Genomic DNA, 8,973 nt, shown 5'->3' with positions numbered 1-8,973 from the left:
GCACAGAGACTGGAGACGCAAAAGGGTAAGGAAGACACTCCTGATGAGTCACGAGGTTCAGAGTGGACCCCATTGCTTTCTAAACTCCTTCTCAGAGAGGAGTCTAGGTGCGGCCAGATCCAGTCTTAGTCCCAGACTTGGTCAATGGTTTATGTCTAAGGGATTATATATGCAAAGTTTGTAATAATTACTATTAAGTAACTACATGGATTAGCAATGTTTCATTAGTATTAATTCAGCATGCTATCGGTCCCTTACCAAAGATCTGCCATTGGTAAAAAGTCTCTCTGCCTCAAGAAACAACCTTGAGAGTTGTCGCAGCTCAAGGGAGGATCACCGCCATGCAGCCACGCTGCCTAGCAGGGAGAGCTCAAAGGCGGCTCGCTTAGGCTGTCATACTTATGGAATAAAGTGCTTGGCTCGTAGTCAAATCACACGCAGTGGGAAAGGTATGTGTGAGACTCCTTGCACCCACAACTTTCCCTGTTCCTTGATAAATGAGTTTTGGAAAAGCCACCTGCTATTATGTGTTAATCATGCGATCGGTGTTCCAAGCTCGCAGGCATCGCAGAATGAATGCCCTGCTTCTTTGTGGGTCTTCAGAGAACAGGAGTTCTATGGCTCAGGTCTTTACCTCCTTTGGAGCCTGTACCAAACTACTACTAGTTTTGTTAAGTGGTCGAGCGCACCCGTCACAAGGTATTGTCAACCGACTGAAAGGACTGACATTAGCTGCCTGGTTCCCATTATCAAAGCTACTTTAAAATCTTGTTGCAATCGCTTTGTTTTCTAGCATGTTACTAAAGGCCTTTTTACTGCTCCTTTACATGACGGTTGCTTTCTACAGTCTGAGACATGCAAACAGAAATCAGGCATATGCATCTTGCTGATATGGGTATTTTGAAACCCTTTCCAAATACTTTTGCCAGTGACTGCAGAAAAGCTTTTATATCCCTAAGAAAGTGTATATTGGGCTTTCTTCTGGAAGCTGTGAGAGGGGCACAATATGTGCTGCCGGATTATTTTACCAACTGAATAAATGTCATCTCTTTTTCAAGTAGGAAACTTGGACTATGGCAGGAGAAGTATTTCTCTGTATAAATGAGTTCTGCACATCCTGAGCAGGAACTCGGCACCTTCACTGGGCAGAGATGCTCAGATATATGCAAAGCTCCCCGATATTTTTAATGTGGCAGATTATAGCTGTCCGATATTGCACATGGTTTTTCCGCCCTTTGGATGAATTGGCTTTTTAAAGCAGCAGCTGAGACCAAGGAGAATATGTGAGGCCTGAGGGGGAAAAGAAATCTTTATAAAATCTCAGGCTCATCTTTTGGGCTACATGATTGAAAATGTGAATCCTAGACTTTTACCCCCCACACACCTTGCTGTTCTGGGGGATGATTGGGCTATATGCTGTTTTGTATGAGGCGATGGGTTATTGTAATCAAAAGCCTCACTGAGATGCATAGTATTTCTATCTACTAGTATGTCATTGGGGTATTTTTCTTTTGCAGGATGAGAAGGTATCAGGAACAACAGGTCTCCTCAAGAAATGCATCATGAGGCTTAAAATGTAGTGTACAACGAAGGAAGGTATCGCGTTAAAATGAAGCCTTCTGTTTGTAATTAGGAGGTTAGTTAAGTGCTGTGCTCTGCGGCCCTGGAAAAGCCATAGGCAGCAGCTGAAATGCCCTGGGAAGGACTGTAATATCCAGCTCGGTACTTAGGAACCAGCCTGTGGCAAGCTGCCTGTGTTCCCTGAAGTAAAATGTCGTGTGAACCCTCATGAGCTTGTCCTTCAAGACAGCTACCGTGTCGACCTTGCTGTGCTTGGTGAGGTTACCACAGATGTACCGTACAGATGGTGACCCCAGGGAGTCCATCTCTTAAATGCCGATCCGGATGCCCGAGCCAGCGGCGCTGTGCAGTGAGCGCGGCATCCTGTGACTGCAGAGCCTGTGGAGCCAGTTTCTCCACTGGTCTCTTTTTAGAAGAAAATGTCTGTATAAACCTATTCCTCTCCTTCCTCACTGTAGGACTTTGGAAAAGACAGAGTAGTGTCTACCGTCCCTGCAGCTCCAAGCCTGCTGGGATGGGAGCTGGGCAGTGCGGGGCCACCGCAGATGCTGGTACCCACCACAGATGCTGGTACCCACGAGAGATGCTGGTACCCACCACCCGGGACAAGCCTGTGGCACGCAACTGCTCTCTGCTCACTGGCAGGTAAAGCACCTCTGCCACACACCCTTGTTAAAAATGCACGGGCTATGGCATTGTAAGAAAGAAATCAATGCATTTTCACTTGAGTATGGTAAGTGTATTTTGCGTTTGTGGGTAGCTCCTCTAACGCTTTAATTGGCATTGACTGGTGATGACTGGGGTGTAGAGGAAGAGCCGGAAGCAGACGGTTTCTCAACCACAAAGTAGCAAGTGGCTTTGGGCTGGCTTTTAGCACAGCATAGAATTAAGCTGTTTTCTTCTGAAGCTTTCCTAGAAAACCTTGAATTCATTCTCCAGTTTGCCTCTTTGCTAGATGGAGTACAGGAGATGTTTGTTTGAGCTTGCACAGAGATTAGTTTGGGATTTTTCTTTCCCATTGTCAGCAAATGGGACGGACACTGCTTTTGTTCCCAGACAGATTTTAATTTTTAAAGCCAATGAGTGCCTCACTTTGACAGTGTTAAACATTTAAATGCACCGGTAGGGTGCCTTCTTCATATCAAACTCAGATGGCTCATCTGCAAAAATAACTCCCGAAACAAACTGAAAACAATTCTTGTCATATGCAGAAAACTTGGCCAAAAAAACTTTCTTCCTTCTGTGATCAAAGCAGGAACTATGTAGTTTGGTTTGTGCAATGGGGTTAGATTTTTTTCTTTTCCTCCCTGTAACATAGCTTCAGTCAGTTGTCAGCCAAGAGATATGTTTGGATTTTTCATCCCCATGTGGATTTGTGGGAACACGCACTAGTAGACCAGATCAACATTGTAATAGTGCCTGCATTGATCTAATGCAGTGTTTATGTGGACTCCCGCCATCATTCATTTCTTCTCCAGCATCCAGAGGCTATAATGGATTATTTTAGACAATAATCATGATAGTAGTTAGCTGTTTTCTAGCATTTGCAAGGCATTTTATGAAGAAGGTCGATATAATTATCTCCATTTTACAGATGGAAAATAAAGGCACAGAGACATAAAGCGATTTGTCCAGGTCCATAAGCACCACAGCAGTGATGGGACTAGGGAAAGGATCTGGGTCCCTGGAGACCCAGAGCAGGACTCTGGCTGACACATCCTGGCCGTGCTGCTAAAATAAGCCCTCTCTTTTCCACTCGGACAGGACTGTGCAGGGTCAGCCCCCTGCGGCTCTGGGGTCAGTGCCCACCCCAGAGACCCATGCCCTGGGAGGGGGTATTACCCCTAGAGCACGTGGAAGCTGAAGGATACAGACCATGTGGTTTTAAAAAAAAAACAAACCAATTGCTTTTTCCTTTGGATGCTGCAACAACTACATGGAGGTGGGCATGAAAGGGAAGCGTCTGTGTCTTCCCTCCCCCAGTTGTCTTTTCTCTGGGAAATCTCGTCACTGAGATTTGACTGGAGCCGTAATGGTGTCTGGGATATCTGCCCTGGTAGCTCCTTGACTCACTGCATCTTCACCTCTCCTACAGACACTTCCTCTGGTGGCCCAAGGAAACGGGTCCTGTCCTTCCTCATCCCCTCTCTCATCAAGTCCAAGGGGGTTTGGGAGCCCAGCACGGCCACCTGTGACAACTCCATCCCTCCCAGCCCATCCGCAGCTCCGTGATGAGGTGCAAGAATACAGGGCCTTCCTAACGCTAAGCTGAAATTAAGATCTGAAGCCAGATGAAGGCGGTGGGCTGTCACCAACACCACAGAGCTTCTGTCCTCGGGGCTAACAGGCTTTGCACATTGGGAGTCTGTGGAGATCTTATCTTACTGCCTTAAACTCAGCTGAAAAAAAAAAAATCACAAAATTAGTTTTTAATAGGGCCTAAACCATCTGTGCTTACAAACTGGTCCCCACCTAGCGTGTGCTGTGTTTGCACCACAAGCTTAACAGCTACTTACGGGCACTTTCCTGCCCGCAAGCCCTGCCTGCCGGGGCCAGCAGCGTGGGCAAAGTGTGTCATTAAGTTTTCCCTTCCACAGTCCTCGTAACTACAGGATAAAACTGTGCGTGTGCTTAACCTGCACCTCCTCCCAGGCCCGGGGTGGACTCTTGTCCTGTATTTACAGTCTCCTTCAGCATCCAACAGCTGTCAAGCCCCTGCTTTGGGTACTGGAAATGTTATTTTTCCCTTTGCAGCTGACATCAGCGTATGCCCGGCATCAAGGTATATCAAGATATTCAACAAGGGACTCTGAAAGGAGAAAAAGTTGCTTATTTGGATGGTATTTTGGCAGGTTTCTAAATGAGATACAGGTCATTTGAGAGCTTGTGATGTGAAGCAGAAATGGCTACCAGCCCTTCCCCCAGCTTCTGCAGTGCTTGCTTCCTGAGCCTTTAGGCATCTGCAAATGCAAGAAATACTTGAAATTACAAAAATTGGAAGAGGCAGTTTGGTAGCTCATATTTCTTAAAGTACATGACACTCCAGTAGGTCGCTGGCCGGATAAAGCATAATCCCTGTGCAGACCATATATAGTTTGTCTACTCCCAGCAATGGGAGGGAAAGAGGGAGAGGGAGTCGAGAAAGCATGGATTATGGGTTGATTAGGGGGAGAGATTTCCCACAAATATTTCATGATTTGCTCACACCTTCACCATGTGTGAAATCAGCGGTTTATAATAACCTTCCAGTTCCTGAAAACACGGTTACTCAATTCAGAAGCCACAGTGGGTTCGCAGGAGATGTCTGCTCCTGCCCGGAGCCCACCACCCTTGCGGGGCAAGTCCTCAGTTTTATTAAACTGATCATAACCTCATGCAACACCATTCCCCGAAGTGGATAGCTGGCCTTTCCCTTCCCATCTTGCTGTCCCCTCCATGTCCAAGTCACCTTTGTTGCACTGCGCCACCTCGGGGCCCCATGGGATGATGAAACAGGTGATGAAACGCACCTCGTGACAGAGTTGGGAAATGTCAGTTCTCATTGCTCGATGCTCTGTACTGTTAATTGTAAAAAAATTATTACCAATCTTCTAAAAAGAAGAGTTTTGTATTATATGTTTCTATATTTACAATTTAATTTTTTTAATGTAAATTTCTAGCAAGAATGCTCCTTTGTCTCTCCCATGTATCAAGATATAGTTTGCTGTTGAACCTTGTAGACTGCAGTGATGTAATATCTCTGCAAGGAAAAGCGCTGACAGCAATATGAGTTTTTCTGGAGTTAGTTCTTATTAGGTTTGAGGCGACTTTTTTTTTTTTTATTTTGCTAATTTATTTATGGGCATTTCAGCAATACTTTTGGTCAGTCAAGGAATGAACAGAATGCTGTAACGTTAAAAAAAAATGGAGCTTTGATGAGTTTTTAAAGGGAACATGCAAAATAAGTTGTAAGTGCTAGGACAAAGGAAAGGGAATGGCACAATACTGCTCAGTTCCTTAAATGTTATCTTATGCCAAAATGTCTAGGATTTGTTTTCTTATTTTTAAGGGAAGAAAAAAACCCTCTTCATATGAAAATGATTTCTTCTGTGTGCTTTTCTTGGGATTTGCCTACAAATAGAAAGTTCTCACTTAATATCAGAGAATTGTATTAGTCTCTTATCTTAATTACGCTTTGTAATTGTATAGGCCTGTGACTCACTAATGCCTGCCACAATTACTGGGAGAAGAAGGAAGGGGAAAAAAAATCCTCGCCTGCTTAAATAAGAAAGGAGTGAGGTTGGGAACCGGCGTGCAAAGCCCCTTCTCCTGGAACTGGGCTGGAAGGTGGTGGTGGAAGAGCTGCTCCCCGCAGACATGGCACTGGCTGACCCACAGCCTGGGGCTCCTCGTTTCGCTGCCCACCCACCCACGAGTCAGTGCACGGTGGGATGGGAGCTTGTGGTGCGGAAGAGATCTGCTACATGGATGGCAAGGTCGTTCGTCTAGCTGCAAATGCTCCCTTAAAAAAAAAAAAAAAAAAAAAAAAAAAAGCATTAGATGGGGAAATTGAGAAAGCCTTTACCTGGGACTTTTCTTCGTCAAATAGTGCCGTCTGGGAATAGGCTTAGCTGACATCATGCTTTTTTTAATAGTCGACATGTATGTCAGTCCTAAGTACTGGCAAGAGACAGAGGTACGAATGGATTTTAAGATAACCTTCTGCAGTCCATTTTCCCCCTCTCTCTTTTAAAAAAATTCCCCATAAGTGGGGAAAGTGGAGAGCATGGCTCATGCATGTCTTTCTCTCACCCTTCCTTTTGCACGTTCCCCAGAGGGAAAGGTCATATTGTAGAAACTACCTCCTAAAATTGCACTTAAGACTATTTGTGGGCTACAGTACCATGAAGAATTCTATGTAAAACATACAAAAAGAAAAAGGGACTTATTTTCTTTTTAAATCAGGACTGACTCTTGAATTGCAAACAGGGAATACACCCCCCCCCCCCCGCCTAGGAGAGAGCAGACGCACGGTGTGGACTCCGGGGTCCGAGTGAGTGCCAGACCCAGCTTGTCACCTCCTTGCTGCATCAGGATGCAGCAAACATGGTCGTGTACTGTGGGGCTGAGTCCTGGAGCACTCCGCTCTTTGAGGAGACAAAACTGTCACTCCCGAGCTACCAAGTATGAAGAGGATTTCAGTGGTGATGGATAGACAGGGAGGAGTAGAGCAGGAGATTAGGTTAAACAATCTCTATGCTGGGTGTCCTCTCAAGCAAAGAGTAAAGGGCCAGCTAACTCGACAGTCACTGCTGATCTCAAGCCTGTTTGTCACTTTAGATTTCACCTTTAAATTGTTTTCTCATATAGCCACGCATATATCCCTTAGGTGTGTTGTGCCTTGGGTGGGAATGGAAATTACCACTGACTGAACAGAGTCTTTCTTTGTCTCTGTCCTCCGGGAAGCCTGCTATTCCTGTTTCTTTTAGTTCTGATCAAAATGTAGTATGTATGTATAATCTTACTGCACATAAAGCATGCAAACGCTGCTACGCTTTTTTGGCGAGGTATAGTGAATTGTGAGAAGCACCTACATCTGCTGGCTGGGGGCTCACTGCATATGTATTCTGCTTGGCTCTATAGCTGCTTTCAGTACTGCCTAAGATAAAACCAGACAGACATTCCAGTCCACTAAAAAAGTTTGGGAGCATCTTTTCATTCTTCACATTTGTAGCAAAGAAAAGGTTAGGTTAGATGTTAGGAAGGCTGATCTAAGCAGTAAGATTATTTGGACTCAGACCATCCAAGGAAGTTGCAGAGTCTTCATCATGGATGGTTTTAAGAAAAGAAGAGATTAAAACCTGTCAGGATTCATGCAGAGGTTGCAGTCGATCCTTCTTAGAAAAAAGGACAAGATCCAACATCTTGTAAAGACAGTAAGCACTGCTGCGTTGGCTATGCAGACCTCTGAACCAAGCTGTGCTTGTGACCTGGTGGTAATGGCTGGTGTGGGAGTAAGGGCTTAAGCCAAAGGACTGCCTTGGGGGCTCTGGTCCCGTCTCTGCAGCGCAGTATCTCATCCTGCACAGCCACCAACGACAGACCCATGAGGAACCGAGCGATTACGAAGTGCTCCTTCCTCTGGCATAACCTCCCCATTTCTGGCAAACAGCTGTTGAGAAACTTTCTGAGATGAAGACTGCATGTGCATCATTGTGTGTGTTTAATAGTTACCAGTGGCCTTAGCCTCCAGGAATTTGTCAGATCTCTTTCCGAAATCTATGCTCTTGGCTTCCAAAATGTGCCACGGCCGTGGGCTCTGCGGCTTCATTAGATGCGGTGAGATTTTGGTTTCTCTGAGCATCCCCGGTTAGTGGCTTCTGAGAAATCCCAAGTAATCGCTCCCCTCCACACCAGGCATGAGTCTGCACATCTCTAAGGGACCTCCACTCTCAGCACACGGGGGCATGGGGACTGTGGGAACGAGGTCAGGAAGGGTTTTGAGCTCAGTGGGAAGTAGGAGCTGCTGCTTTTGCATAGCAGAGGAGTACAGCCGGGCGGCTGCCCCGGCTAAGCAATAGTCAGCTGAAATTCAGGGGCAGCCCTTTTCCTTAGCGTCTGCAAGAGGAGCAGCTGATTGCCTGAACCGTGCCTCTCCATGCGAGGATAGCTCCTGCTGAGTCCTTACCAGGGGTCCTAACGCAGCTAGTTGCTGAAATCAGCGGGATGGAGCTGATCCGGGAAAAAGCGGGTGGTGTGGCATCCTGCCGCCGTGTGTCCTTCCCTCCCACCCACACCAGCTAGCGAGTAGGTGTCCTCATTGCATCGCTCATCCCCACTCCTTTCAGTGTTGTATGCATCTGAGGAGCAACACCAGAGTCATCTCCCTGAGCCTGCTTGCCTAAACAGTTGGCAGCAGTCGCCCAGTGGCCCAGAAGGACGATGCTACTTGATGCCAGTGCTCAGTTCCTTCTCTGATGGGCGTCTTCTTCCCCAGCAGACTGTACACATGCTGCAGCCCCAAAGGCTCCTCTGCCAGGGATGTGCATTTCACACCTGCTTTGCAGGTACAGGATTACAGCCTTGCCTTGTAAATTAACCCCCTGTGATTAGAAACGTTAGCACTCCGACTTCCACAGCAATATAAGCAAGGCCCTGGTAAGGCTCACAGTCTGCTCCTAGCAGTTGGAGAGCCTGCGAATGCTGCTTTTGATCTGAGCTGTTATTGCAGTGCAGCACATCATTGAATTTTGAATACAAAAATTGTTTTGAGTGGCTTGATCCTAGGTAGATTCCTCTTGTGTCCGGCAGCCTGTTTGCTGTCATGTTTTCCCCTACAGCTCTCAAGAAGATGCCATTTGCGGGCAGTTGACTGGGTGGGGAAGGAAATAATTGTGTACTTACTGCTCTCCC

The sequence above is a fragment of the Grus americana genome, chromosome 1 (genome assembly GCF_028858705.1).
Source record: "Grus americana isolate bGruAme1 chromosome 1, bGruAme1.mat, whole genome shotgun sequence".
Lineage (NCBI taxonomy): Eukaryota > Metazoa > Chordata > Aves > Gruiformes > Gruidae > Grus > Grus americana.
This window is presented reverse-complemented; position numbering follows the sequence as displayed.